This window comes from Zeugodacus cucurbitae, chromosome 5, assembly GCF_028554725.1.
Source record: "Zeugodacus cucurbitae isolate PBARC_wt_2022May chromosome 5, idZeuCucr1.2, whole genome shotgun sequence".
NCBI lineage: Eukaryota > Metazoa > Arthropoda > Insecta > Diptera > Tephritidae > Zeugodacus > Zeugodacus cucurbitae.
This window is the reverse complement of record NC_071670.1, coordinates 69910828-69926617: the sequence shown is the minus strand read 5'-3', so window position 1 is coordinate 69926617 and position 15790 is coordinate 69910828. Positions and strand designations below refer to the sequence as shown.

At 34.2% G+C, this 15790-nt stretch overlaps 1 protein-coding gene across 3 annotated transcripts in view; it reads left to right on the top strand.

Annotated features, from left to right (window-relative positions):
- Positions 1-4813: 4813 nt before the first annotated feature.
- Positions 4814-15790, top strand: part of LOC105215599 (uncharacterized) — a 192697-nt gene continuing 181720 nt past the window's right edge. For 2 of the 3 annotated variants that reach the window (XM_054232263.1, XM_054232261.1), the window contains exons 1-2: positions 4814-4929; positions 6131-6192. The gene's annotated coding sequence lies outside the window, so the exon portion shown is untranslated. Of the gene's footprint in view, positions 4930-5986; positions 6193-15790 lie in introns of all 3 variants that reach the window. The other variant, XM_054232262.1, reaches the window with a different exon arrangement.

Below are 15790 nucleotides of genomic sequence, written 5' to 3'. Positions count from 1 at the left end.
TTAGAAGTTCTATTGCTCCAGGGCGCGTGGCCGTTTAAGAAGCGTGCAGAAATGGTTTCGTGTGAAATTCCGGCTTTGGTAGCTAATTGTTCGCTGTTTGCTGTTGTTGTTGTCGAGTTCAGTAAAGTTTTGTGCGCCCTCGTTTTCTGTGCCGCTGCCTCTCAGCCCGGGTTTCCGTTAGTATGTTTCAGAAAAGTTGTAAAGTTTTCGTTTCTGGCATTGTCCGGATGATGAGCGAATAAAAGTTATGGATTACTTAAATTTCCATGGTAATTGATATTAAAAATTTTGCATTGTCATCCTTTATTGCTTGAAAACTAGATTCGAATTCTGTATGACTTAACAATAATGCTTTCAGTGGATCATTCTTTGAGTTGGACGTACTGAAGTTATACTTTTGGATCTCTTTCCTTGATGGAATTTTGTTGTATTTTGACAGTAGACATTATGGACTTCTTCTATATGAATCGGTAGAATTATTTGTAGAATGCAATAAATCAAGTTTAAGTTTGACCGCCATCTGTCGGTATCTGACTTTGACAGTTACTGATCAGTTGATATATCTTGTTTTGAGAGTCATGACGAAATGAAAAGATAACACCCTACTTTCTCCCTCTTCTATGCTAAATCATATTAAATTTTTACTTCGAAACATATTTCTCTTTTTAATTGCCTTCTAATAAAATTTAAAGAGCTCAGGCTAAAATTATTGAAAGCCCTATTAGAAAGCCCTGAAGATATTTATTAAACCGTTATCCTTAGAAGTGCTTACATGCACTTGTTATTTACACACATATTATTTATATATATTTTATTTACCGCTCCAAGTCCTCATCACAAGCTCTGTATGTGTGTGTTTACATGCTCTCTTTGCCAGTCGGCGACGCGGAGAAGGACCAAGGGCAGTAGCCATATCTACTAGCTGTAGCTATAGTGTAGCCAGTGAACAGTGGGCAGACAATCAAACCAGGAAACTACGTGACTGCTGTTGGTTGTAAACAGGGAACTTGAGAATTCAGTGACCTCTAGCACACCGTTACTCCACCGCCGGTGCAGCAGACAATGAAAAGAATGAAGTAACACATAGTAATACATTTTATGAAGTGTTTAGAGCAGCACTGCAGCGCAGAGAAAGTTACTGTCTAAGCGGAGAAGAGCGAAAGACAACACAAATAGTTACATTAAATTGTATGTTCCAAGGAAATATGCAGTGAACCTAAGGGCAAAGTTTGTTTTTTATTTCTTCTTAGGCATTGCACCCCGGTTCAATATTAAATGGGATTCTTTTTTGGATTATGCCGTTGTTTCTGTACGCTTTTTTTGTTGTAATCATTAATTAAGTTTAGAGTTTTAGAGTTTTAGAAAAAATTATTGTATAATTAGTGACCAGTAAGTTGATCGAAGGAATTCTCAAATTATATCTGCGGTCTTCTTACCATCGACTATCAATTAAACCCTGGCGTTGTCTCATCGTAAATAATAAATTGTGCAGATTAATTCGTTTTGAACCCATCAAAGTCACGGAAACGCACCATATACATCCAGTATGAGCCAATTGTAACCTCAGTACTGTTGTTCTGATAATTTGACTATAGAAACTTTATTATTTAAAAAGAATATCCCTTTGATATGTTCAATATATTTTCTTACTTATATTTTTACTAAAATCACCAAAAATACCAATTTCATGTTACAAGTAAATAATAAAATCCACAAAACGCTTTTATACTATTTATGAAGTCTCTCAAACACTTCCCTGAAGTCAGACTACAACACTTCCATGCCAAGCCTAAGAGTATTAGAGACTTAATTAAAAATGTAATTAGTTCAGCTAGGGGAAGCGAGAACTGACGCTTGCATGCGCCACACATTATGACGAACGCCAGCGAGGTCTCCACTATAAGCGGATGTGACATACTTAGCGGCACATGCCAAAATATATTCACACACAAAAAAGTATGAACTACAAAAGAAATAAATACTGCGGAACACACAAGCCGGTCGGTCGACGGAGTGCAGCTCCAGCAGCAACAGCCGCGCCACCAGCTGATATAAAATATGCGCAGCGATTGCGCGCAAAAAAGTATGCTACGAAAGTGGTTCGCCGCAACCGCATCACCACCACCATCAGCTCCACCAAAACACAGCTGCAGCTGACACATTTCCTAATTTCTAATGCTATTTTCAATAGCCTGGCGCAGACTGATCCGGATTGTGATGCGAAGCATTTCAACTAATGCTATTTACTTAAAACGGTAGCGCTAAAATGTTGTTGAAACGCGATTATTTTCTAAAGATTTCTAAAAATGTAAAGCATTTTACATCCTCTGAAAATGATGCCTTAAAGAAACAGTGTAATTAATTCATAAATATGTGATTTTGAGTCCAGGGTTGCCATCTTTTCAGTCCAGCTTTAGCCTGAAATATTATTCTATGTTTAAAGAGAACCCTGATTTGTTTAGAAGAACTTGAGATTTTCTCTAATATTATATATTCGTCCTATATTACTGGAAAACCTCCTATAAAACATCTATCTTAACCTAACGTCAAATGATTCTTCTAACAAAAACTAACTAATGAGCACAGCAAGTACATATTACATAGAAATGTAGTAGAAGAGCATAACAAATGTACTTATATAAACAAAAACATATATTATTATTAAATTATAAATTATATCTATGAACTAGTTTTCCCACTTGACCATATAACATACTCGTACACACGCACTACTTAACTGCGAACTCTCTCTTTTATGAAGAACACACACAAACTGTGCCCACGGGATTCATAATCTCACTATCATACCATATCCGAGTGACATTTCATTTAGCTTACGGCGCTTACGTCTTTTCGAAACGTCGGTCATTTATTAGTTTGAATGTCGCCGTTGGGTCTGTCCCGTTGGCCCTTTCGTGCACACCCATACACATAAGCAGTGTAAAATTCGTTGTTGTTGTTATGGGAATGTGTGTGCCTGTGTGACCTCAAGGGTCTACGCATTGCAATTGCCAAAGAATGCATTAATTCTCTTATGTCCTATCTGAGATTTGTCTTTGGTCAAGTATTTTCTTCATAACATTGTTGTTGTTTCTTGGTTTGTGTAGGACATTGGTGTCAATGTTTATGTTGTTTTTATGATTATTTGTGTTTTGCATTAAAATAAAGAAGGTATTTAAGTAGCAAATAAATTAGGCGAGACGAAAGTGGAAAGTGGAAGTGTTCAGTTTTTGGAAACTGGTGGAAGGACATATAGTAGATGCTAGCAGATGCAGTATATATGTATGTAAATTGAAGATATTCGGTAAAAGTAGTAGGAGTAGAAGCTGATCAACAGTGTTAATAATCTAGACAACAGCCCAGTTCTTAACTAACGATAAATATGGCAAATTTATTTGTTGACTAAAATTATTTCTAATTTACAAATTTCTTTGGGTTTTCTGTTGACTTAGGCAGCTAGAATGGAAGAATGGAAGAGAGTGTAGAATATAGGAAAATGTTGCTACCCTTAATTAATTAATAAAAAAAATATTCCGAAAAGATACTTTACATGAGGGTGGATTACATTAAGAAAACTGAACTAATCAAAACTGAACGTCAACTGAAGTTAACACAACTTGACTTAACAAAACGTATTGCAAACTTAACTTAGAACATATTCACTTAAACCAAACTTAACCAAACATAACTCAGCAGTCTGAGCTGTTTTTAATAAAAAATGTCTCGACACTTCAGACCATCATACAGACACGAAAATTTCCATTTAAAATTTAAGATTATATTTCAAGCAAAAATAATTCTAGCGGTAAATTTAATTTTCTCTTCACATATGACTCCACTCTTCCCAACCATCTGACAATAGTATGTTTTATGAAAAAGTCATCGCCATTTTTATTCCGTTTTTCATATTACTGTACTTTTTGGGCAGTTGGCTACCTTTCAAGGCACAAGAAATTGACATTTACCGCAGCAATATTTTAAAAAAAGGCGTTACAGATAGAGAGGAAACACATAGCATTTGTGTCGCAATGCTGTGTTCATAAATAAGATGTTTGGATACAAGCAATACTATTTGGTAGACTAAGAAGGAGCTGTGTCTTCACAATAATTTCACTGAATATTTAATAATATTTTAATAAGAAAATATTCATTGATATAACGTTATTATATCCTCCCTGACGGACAAATTACGCGAAGATGTGTTGCAAAATTATTCATAAAATATGGAAAAATTAACAGAAATTATTCTAAATTCTAAAAACATGCAAAAATATTTGAAAACGTTTACATTGTCTCCCATTAAATTAAAATGTTTGAAGAACTGTTAAAATTAAGAGAGCGAGGTTAATTACAACATCACTACTTTAACATTCTGTTGAAGTATCTGTACAGCTGATATAACTTGTTTATATGAGAGCGCCTTTGGCATTGAAAATCAGGCGGTTAGCATAAGTAACAGCCGTACTCAGAAAATGTGATTATTTGCCGCTCATTTGCGCTCCACAAATATATAAACATTTTCTGCTATCTCTACGGTGTTAAATACAGAACACTGTTAGTGCTACAGAATGATGTTATCATCAACTAGTCTGTTAATCTCAGTAATTTTCTAAACGTGTCTCCAATATTTAAAGTAATCGAGAGCGACATCTGGCAACACCGCAACTCTCAGAGCAACAGCGCAAACAGTGTGACGGGAGCACAAAATCGTTCAATTTGAAAGTGAGCGCCAGCCACTGGCTGTAGCAGAGTCAGTCGGTGTCTGTGGCAGCTCGCAGTTGTTAGCTTTGTGAAGTGGCATTTTTGGAGCGCTCGTCGCCGTGAAACGTAAGTGGCGCGGACAATCAAAGCGAACAACATTGCTAATATCAGTTTGTTGGGGGGCTTTCTGCTAAGCCAATTTGTGAAATCAGCGTCAGATACAAAGACGTAAGCGTTTTTATTTTTTCATAACGAAATTAGCATATAATATACAAAAAGTGTGTGTGGTCAGAGAGTGTAAAATTAGAATAATTTTGGGTGAAAAAAAAAATCTCAAAACTGTTTGAAAATTATTTACGAGGCAACGCTGCGAAAACACAATGAAAACCAAAAAATAATAAAACGTGCGAATATAATTCAAAGAGGTGGATATCAGTGTGAGCGCTCGTGTGCTAAGAAAAAAATCACAACTTACGAACTAAAAACAACAACACATACATATATGTATCTATATATTCAGTGAAATCAACATTTGAAACGGCGGCGATCGTATGAGCTTCATTGTTACCGTCGCAGCAGCTGAAGCGTTGATCCGCAACGTGAATAATTAAGATTTTTCGCGTTTATATTTACAGAAAGTTCGAAAACAATCATTTCGCTTGTGATTTGCTTTTGTTGTAGTTTTCTTTGATTTTTTTTTTTTTGGTTTAAGCGTCGCGTAATTGTTTCGTGTACTTAAACTTAAAAGTGCAAACTATTATTGTTATTTCTGCGTCACTTTTACTGCAGTTGTTTGTTGTTGGTTGTTATTACTGTTATTGCCACTCGCTCTCAAGCTCCGTAATACACCTTTATTGGTTTCAATTACGTAGCACTATCGCCGCCAATTGGCGTTAAGTGTGTGGCGTTCATTACGCGGAAGACGTTATTAAACGCAATTAGTCAAACGATCATACGTAAGCGGAGTACTAATTGCGGCCTTTAGTTGCAGTGGAAAATCGAAATAAATTAATTTTTAGTACTTTAAAAATATATGGCGACATAAAGAATGTTTAAAACGATTTCTTAGATTTTATATTATTTTTATACAATTATTTTCTTATATTTCTTTATGCAAAATTTTTCTACATAATTTCTTTTATTATCAAAGTAATTAAAAATAATAATATTTTTCTTTGTACAAAATTTTTTTATTACATTTAATTTTTTATATAATTTTCGTTTATTTTAAAATAATTATTCAGTATTATTTTTATAAAATTAAAAAAAAATTATTTTTTACCAGCTTCTCAGCTACTCAGTGACTCAGTGTAAAGCGCCGGGAATAACGTTTAGTTTGCATATTTTATTACTCAAGTTCATTTTCACGATCGCATTTAAGTGTTGAGCGTGTTAAATATAATAATTCTTAATTATTTTTTAACAATAGAAATCGCGATTTGTGTAAACTCTGCATCATAAGTCTACTAAGACTAGCTAAATACTTGAAAGGTGAGTACTTTTTCAATTATTTTTTAACTTACTAGTTTTATGAAAATAAAATAATCATGAATAATTGCGGCTTTTGAAGTTATATTTGTGAGCATGAATCAGTCGCCACAGTTTGTTGATAATTAGCGGTGTGAAAATGACTAATACTTGCCCACTCTATCTGCCAAAATAAAGTGTTTCCCTCTTGGAAACTGCAACGTAGAGTTGAATATATGAGAAAATGGTGTTGGAATTTTAAATATATATTAATTTATTTAAAAACGATTTACTGAGAAAAAGACAAAGCAATTAAATTGTTCTCTCCTTAGGCAGCTCTGAATGGCTAGTATGAATAAATCTATAGGTAATGATGGGGGCTTCTATAAAAATTATTTTAATTTATTTTAGAATTATTTATTCAGGAAAAATTTTCTAATAATTAGTTATCGTGAAGCAATTCTCATTTCAAAATGATTTTTATAAATATTCTGCTCAAATTTATTTAATTATACTCTTAGTGTAATACTAAACTAGCTAAGCTCCTTCAGTAAGAAGACCGCTTAGTAAATCAGTTTTTCCACATTCAATTATCAGATTCAATTGATGCGAGTATTTATAACTAAACATACTCACTAATTATTACATATTACACACACTTGCTTTACACACATTCACATTGACAAACGTCAAAATTGTGCGCGATTAAAAGCTCATTATTATTACGAAAACAAATGCAAAACAAAGTAATTATCGTTAGAACTGCGATTCACTTCAGCTACTTAAAATGTAATTGTGACTTGACTTGTTTGTTAATGCTTACATATTTATATATTCTGTATACATAGAATATATAAATTATAACTGAAATTATCGCAGTTGCCTTTTTGCTTGATTTCAGCTGTCAAAAATTAGTTAAACCTTCAACAAGACAGACAACAAGTTAAACAATTCAGCCATACTTTCAAACATTCATTCATATATGAGTTGTATTATAGAGATATTCGCTTTGTTTTTATGCTTTCGTAATGAGTTTAAACGGAAGTTTTTATTAAGAATTTGCAAGTGAGTGAATGCAACAGCTTATTAAACAAATCTAAATGCATTTCACTGGCAAGTTGCTTTGATTTAACGGATGTATAAATACCAGATCAAAGCGCTTGCAGTAACAAAGTAGAAATTCCATGTTAAAAATGAGAATTTTACGCTGGATAGTGCTTCCGAATGACATTTGTTATAAGAAGAAAGACAATTGGTTACATAATTATATTTAAAGTGACTGACAAGCTGATTATGATTTGAGTGACACCCATTATTCCAATGTTGATAATCACAGATAATAATAGAAAAGTAAATAGACCGGTGCATATCATATTGTACCTGTTTGAGCACAATTTTAAATAATAAGCACTTCAGGGCCTTTATATCAGCATTAAACGTTGTGACATTTAGATTTTATAGCAATTGGAAATTTTAAAAATTCCCGTTACTTTTTGAACACACCTCGTAGAATATGAATAATGTTGAGTTATAAAGAGGCAACGTTTTCATCTAGAAAAGAAAACGCGTGTAACTACTTCCTTCTATATAAATAATATGTATTAATATAAGTAAATATTCCATGGATCTCTGATTTACTTAAGTCAAATATATCTCGGTATAATTTCAAATACATTTTATTTCTCCGATAGTCTTCTTTATTTTAAATTCAAAAATGAGAGTGAAGAATTTCCCCTTCCGAAAAGTGTGCTTTGCATTAATATGCTATTGTCGCACACGTCTGAATTTATAAACGATGGCAACTTGTGTTTTCGTAGGACTAAAATACCGAATGCAACACAGCATGGCAACAACAACAACAACAACAAAGTGTGTATTACTTTGCGAATGCATGAATAAGACTAGAAAATGAGATAAACGAAACAAGAAAAAGAAGAACGGCAGCGAAAGGCAAACTGCCGCTGCAGTCAGCAGCAGAGTTATACAAGCAAGCACACATACATATATGTAAATGTATATCTGTGTGTGCAACCAAACTATGTAAAATGGAAGCAAAAATGGCATCATAAACAAAGCAGAATGTATTTCAGTTTGCGGTAAGTAATGCAAGTTAAGAAAAGCGCAACAAAAGCGCACGCTGGAGACGAGAGCGGCCAGTGAGTGCGAGGCAGCTTGCGGAAGTGACATAGAAAGACAATAAAAGGTTGAAGGACACATTGTGTCGGGCGCACACACGTGTGTGGCGAGTGCAAGGCAGCAAGGCTGCGGTTGACTTGCGCTGTATTACATTACAGTGAAGAGCAGAAGAGCACCAAACACACACACTCATGTATAGTTGATGTGTATGAATAAAGACCACTGCTTGTGTGTGTTATCTGTCGCTGCTTGTTGTGACCACAAGGACACAAATAATGGCTGAAGGATGTGTGGTCGCATGAGTTGTGAGCCGCAACGCTCTAAGGGAAGGGGGGTCAGCGAGCAGAATTTTCTAACGGCAGTTTGTGGCAAAATACCGTTGGTTGGAACTCGATCAAGTTTTTTTTTGTGCTAACCAAATCGCAATTGATGCATGCAGAAGGATGCTTGATAGTCTTTAGGCTTTTAATGTAAAAGAGCAGGAGTGTGCCACGCGCCACAAATGTTGGAAGAAAAGAAGTTAGACTAAAAATACAAAATAATTTCGCAAAGTTAACACCAAATGGGGCCATTATAACGCACATTGCTTGCATTTTGCCAACACGCTGTCATTTCTGGGCTTCACACATTTCTTTGCTTTGGAGGCCATAAAACTGAGAATATGCATAAAAAAGCCATGTTTTCGCAAAGCCATAAAAGACTCTTATCAACTTCAATATTTTCTAATGGCCGAACACGTGCCGCCCAGCGGGTCCTACAGCAGTGACAACAACAACAATGAAGTCCTTTGGCTACAGTCTACGCATAATGAACATGCAGAGAGACACAACTCGGATGCGCACGAATAATTGGCTGGCATTTGGCAAATAAATGCCTCAAATGTCCAGCTCAGCGGGTATATTCGTTGAATAAGTGTACAAAAAAAACACCAACATAAACAAAAAAACATAGAAAATATTTGCTTTCCTTTTGATAAACCTGAGCTATTGAAATCTGTTGTTGTTGTGGTTGCCAAATATTGCTTTTGTTAGTGTTTGTGCTGTGGCTTCGGCTGGCTGCGTACACACTGTGCCGCCGGCAGTAAATGTTGACTTTTCGAAATGGTTCGTAAATGCTGTTGCTCGCATTGTGATTCGATGAATGCGACGATGACTCTGCAACGTGCACTCGCACACATGCACTTGTTTGCCTATGAGTAAGCAAGCCATCCATAATCAGAGTCTGAAATATGCATCACTCATGTATGGATGTGTGTGTGTGTAGGCAACTATCTTTGCAGTTACTTTGCTGCACTTAGTCTGCGTAAAAGCGTCCGCATGCAGACAGCAGAAATAGAAAATGCCCAAAAATTGTTTAGAAATTACTCATTTGGAAAGATTTGCTAGCAATCAGAAGCCCTTCTGTATGCGTGTGTGTTTATGTTACCTTGTATTTGTATTGAAAATTCATATTTGCTTCAGTATGCAATTTCAGCTTTTAAATTAGGAGGAAGAAGAAATGCAAATTTTTAAATTTCCTATTAATGCATACATTTTGAATAAGTACATAAGTAAACGGCTTGAAATATTTCATTCCAATTTTACTCGGGTAGCAAATTAATCCGCTGAGTCTTTTAAAGAATAACAAAATTTTTGAGACTAAGGGCTGGGAAAATATATAACGGGTGTTTTCTGGATGTACGGTTTTCAATGATGCTACAATGGCAGATTCGTGGTTATAATATTAAATTATATACGATTTATTTCTACTTAATGATTCAACTTAGTTTTCCATTTGACTGCTTTATAATTAAGGACCGGTTCCAAAAAGTCGGCAAATATTTTTAAATCTATCTATCTACCATTCATTCCTTTGTATGCATCTTCATTAATATGTAGGATTATAGATTGATTTCGTGGAACCATTGTTATTGTTGGTTTTATATTATTTTCTACAGAAGAGTGGAATTTCTCTTAATTAATTCTAATTAGCAGCTTAATCGTATATACATATGTACACTTTATACTCCTATACATACAGGCGACACGTTGTAGTATTTCTAAAAAACATTATCTATATAGCGAATATTATTGGTATATTAAAATTTGCATATAGAAGAAAACAACAATAAATGCAAATACTTAATGAAAAGCAAAGTAGCACCATACATACATATATGTATATGTATGTATTGTATAAGTATGTACTACCACGAATGAACACAAATAGATATTCATTAGTGCGCATCGCGCAGACTGCCAGACTTATGCGATAAAAAAGATAAGGGGAAGTGAATGAAATATAAGCAAAAAAGATGTTGTAGATAATAATAAACAATTTATTGTTTTCTTTTAAATTAAAATTCACTCTCGCTATAATTGTTTTTCTCTGTAGTTCAAAGCTATTGAAATTTTATTACGAAAAAGGAATTCAAGTGATTCATTACAAAAAAATAAAAAACTTTTTATCTGGAAAAGAAAATATATGTTTCTATTATAGCCACTAGCGCAAAGAAGTTCTCTAGGAGATTCTAGTGGTTATCTCATGTACAATAAAGAAACTGAAAAGAAATATATGACACTATAGAATTAAGTGAATGTTTTTGTGAATTCTTACATGCGGATATAAAATAAACATTTGCTCACATTTTTCTCTTTAACACAAAGACGTGTTTGAATTATCAATGAAACTAATCCTGTACCAGAGACAACTTGTGAAGTGACTGAGATGTCGTAAAATATAACCTCCCAACAGGAAGTTTTTCGGGTAGCTCCGGTCAATTATGTTGATCTCTTATTTCTCTCGACTAAACAGACCTTTCATAGACGCTACAGCAACCACACCATATCTTATACAATTAACCTTATAAGAAGACTTTTAGACGAGTCTTTCGTATATAGAATTTTAAATCTCAGCTGAGGTTGATCGCATCTCATTATTTTCGTGTCATGGTGATTGATTAAGTGAGTATGTTACAGAAAATTCTACAGAAGAAATACCTAAATTAATTCAAAATAACGGTATAAATTATTAAAATTTCTGAATAATACATTACGAAAAATATCAATATTTTTACAAATAATCAGTAGCGCGCTGATAAACTTTCCTGTGGGTCAAAAGCATGTATTTATTTATTGAAATTATTTTGAAATGCTTATCGCTGTTTGCGCATGCCGTTGCTTAGAGTAAATATATTCAAAATTGTTCACGTTCACATTTACACATACTCAGAAAAAATATTTAATATATATATACTTAGGTACATACATATATATATTAATAGTAAATAATACTCGAGATCAACTCGAAACTCGTGTCGGAATCCTACCGATTTACAATTGAACAACACAAACAGTTTTTTAAGATATTTTACTATATATCTGTAATAATTTCTTAAAACAGCCTAAGTTGATATGGTTAAGAAATTTTTCTTAATTTCTAGTAAATTTTATTTTAAATAAATTTGAACTCTCCGCTAAAAAATAAGAATATTTAAACTGCACTGAAACTTCAAAACTTAAATGAGTTGGTCAACATAACATGGATTTTCAGCAGAACTTAACTTGACTTAAAAGCTACTCCAACATGCCGGTTCAGATATTTATTACTTATAACTCTTTACTCATCTCGGCTGCTAAAGTTCATCTGTTGAGGAAACAACAATGGATATAAACTACCAGTTTCCACAACAAATAAACACATTTAAACAATTTGTATGATCAAACAGCACAACTAATACTTTTAACAATCATAAAAAGGCAAAAAAGAAATAAAAAAATATTTTTTTTCTCACCCATAAAATTAAACGTAAAACAGAGCATTCACTCATTTACGACGTTTACAAGATTGGCAAACGATAAAGTTGGCCGCAAACGGGGCGTGCATTTGCCGCCGCCATTTCCACGACCTCTTCTGCCATACTGCGCGGCTGTGAATAAATAGTTGAAAAGTGTCATTTGCACCAGACAGCGACAGCGACATTGACATTCCGCTATTTTTCCACCATCGACGGCGCGCCGCCACACAGCCGATTCCCATTAGTGGCGAGACCTCATTAACCTTCCGAAGGCAACGGATGCTGTGTGTGCGCGCGGACAGACATTGATACATATGTAACTACTTCCATAGATACTCTATAGACACTTTATATGTGGCTGTGGGGGTGTGTAGCGGTGGCGACAATTTTTAGCGATCGATATCAATGTTTTGAGAATTTCAGAAGATTTTTTTTATTGAAAAATAATATTTTTAAAATTTCATTCAAATAGGCCAGCTGTTTAGAATTGAACACATTTCAATGCAAATAAGTCTGAGAGAGCGCGTCTGCATTGATGACGAACGGAAATGATTTCAGATGTATCTGTTTTAGACTTAGTGGAATGTTTTGAGAATTTCAGAAGATTTTTTTTATTGAAAAATAATATTTTTAAAATTTCATTCAAATAGGCCAGCTGTTTAGAATTGAACACATTTCAATGCAAATACCAGAAAATAATTGATGAGTTCGCTTTGATCTGCGATAAGCCGACTTAAGGAACACCTGAATAAAAGAATTCTCCCATACACTCACAGAAAAGAAGCACATAAATGAAAGGCATACAAGATTACCTTGAGCATTAAATTTTCATTTTCGCTGTCGCCTCGCTTTGTATTTGCATTTGAAGTGAAAAATCTAAACGACTCACCACCCGCACGCCTCATTTCATATGACGCAGTGGCATTCAAGTGACAACGCTGGAATTTTCCGCCTTTTACACTTCATCACATTAGTTGAGCATCCAGTGAGTGTGTGAGGATATATATGGATTTAAGTGTGTGTGCTTGTATTGGAACATATGTGTAACGGTATGTAGTCGATGCTGCTGATTGCCACTTTGTCATTTATATGTCATATTTGAGAACCAAAGAGGAAAATATGAACAATAAGCCAAAAATGAACACACAATAATAGGCATAACAGCAATAACAACAACAAACACAACAATAATAGCAACTATGCGACACGCTTATCAGTCAACCATAATCGCTATCATCACAATTTGTTCTACTCCAGCCTCCGCTGAGCGCCTGCCGAGAATTTCTTATAAACGGAGGGAGTGGCAGAGAAGGCGTTCATTACAAGTGGCGCACACTTTGAAGAGTGGCAAATGCCATGAATGGGAGACAAATGGGAGATGACAAGGGAACGCGCTTGTGTTGTCTGACATTCGTTGATTCCTTGCTGAACTGCTACGCATTATCTTCCATCTAAATCTGTTTGTTTGCGTATGTTTGGGTGCGTAATCTTGATATTACTTATGGCTTTATTATGGAGATCAATGCTGTCATCATTAGCGAAGCAATAAAATTAATCTAAATAATTATTACTTTTGACGGCAGCAATTGGAGCGTTGCGAAGTAAATCATACTTGGGTGCTATGAAATCTCTTTGAGTTGAAGATAAGGAGGAAAAGTTAATCTGGATGAACTCTAGCTGTAAATCTTTTTGGTGTTCTTAGAGGAGATGATTATAATTTGTGAGTGATTTTATTAAGAACAGATGTAATTCAATGTTCTTGGAGTTAATTGTTGCCCGCAATATTTTGTACGAGATATGATTCTATAAACTCTTTAAATAAAATGTGAGGGTCTTGAGTCTTTAGTACTAAATATATTATTAGTTTAGGCGAGATCTTTTAATATGAATCGCATAATGATCTATTAAATAAATATTTGGAAGTCTCAATATGTCAATAAATTTAACACAGTACTGGGTTGCGTAACACATACTCAAGTTCTTTAGTGAAGAACTACATCTTTAAGCAATAAGCACTTCGTAAAAGATATTTAGAAGTGTAACTGTCTACCATCCTTTGAAGTACCTCATATTCAATATATGTTAATTTTCAATAATAATAATAATACTTGCTCTTATCATCAAATTAAGAATTTTTCTCATAGAATAAACTGTAGACTTCGAAAATCTAGAAGACTCACATTTGATCTGTCATTAGACACCTTAGAGGAAATTAAAATTTCCCGCTAATTTAGAAGAAAATGATTAATTTCAAACTAAATACGCAAACTTAAAACCGCATTGACGCTTAATAAACACAAAAGGCATTACGAACAGCTGGGGAATCACAAGTCACACGAAGCGGCTGTTCGAACTTCAACAGAAACTGGTTGCATTGGACATACATACAAACATATATCTTTGTACATATGTATATAATTGTTCATACATACTCGTATATATTGTTGGCAACGTCGATTTAACGTAAATGGTATTAACGTTAATACGCACCATATATTATAGTATATTCTCATATATCTTTCTGCAATATAATATATGTTTATATATGAGCGTGTATATGTACATATGTTTTTGTGATTTATTCGCGAATTTCAAGGACTTCCTGCAAAATCGGAAAGTGGAATTGCATTTTTACATTGAATTAGGCGCATTTTTGTATTCAATGCGGCGTGCTTATAATAGATAAATAAATATGACAACCTGTATACTAGCTATATGAATCAAATTGTTATAAATTCCGCATACAAAAAAAAAAAAAAAAAAAAAAAAACTACAGTTAAACGCAAACAACTCTTCGCTCTTATTTCTGAAAATAAAGTGATCGCTTTGTCAGCGCTGAGAAGACAAATAGCAGAGCATTATACATGTGGCTCTTCGTACTCTTATATTTCTCTAACACTGAGTTCACTGCTTCCACCTGCTCTGAGTCAATTTGATTCAAGTCTGAGAGAGCGCGTCTGCATTGATGACGAACGGAAATGATTCCAGATGTATCTGTTTTATACTTAGTGAGATTTAAAATTTGGCTAGACTAAAAGTTAACCCTAACATGCCAACTAACGGTTTTCGGTTATATACAAGGTGTGTTAAAAATATAACGGACATTTTCGATTTTTGAATAAAAAAAATTCAAAATAGTCCCCATTTGATATTACGCACATCTTCCTGGGCTTCTTCCCATCATCGAAATACCTCGTAAACGCGATTTTGGGATAGCATTTAGCTCTTTCAGCGATTTTTCGTATGCTTATAAAACGACGACGACTTAAGGCTCTTTCTCTTTATTTTTGGAAATAGGAAAAAGTCACCCGGACAGCTGATAAATTTCTCCAGGGGCATGTACATATATATATATATATAAAATAAAAAAAAATATTATATTTGGACTCTCCAAACCTGTGAACTTTTAAATTCAAATTCCCGTTATTTTCTGAACACACCACGTGAGTGAATTATTTTTGTATAGAAAGTGTAAATAAGTAAATTTTTTATACTTTCATTGACCTAAATTTTATTATTAAATTTTTGAAACAAAAATATCTAGTTGTTTACCCAAAAAAGGCAACTACACTCAAGTACAATGTGGGTAAAATTAAACAAAGCATTCCTTAGATAACTTCCGTTATGCGAATAGTGCTTAACGGCGGTGCAGCAGCAGCCGTCGCCGCTGACAGGTGCGCAGTTGCTGGTGACTCATATTGAAATATGAAA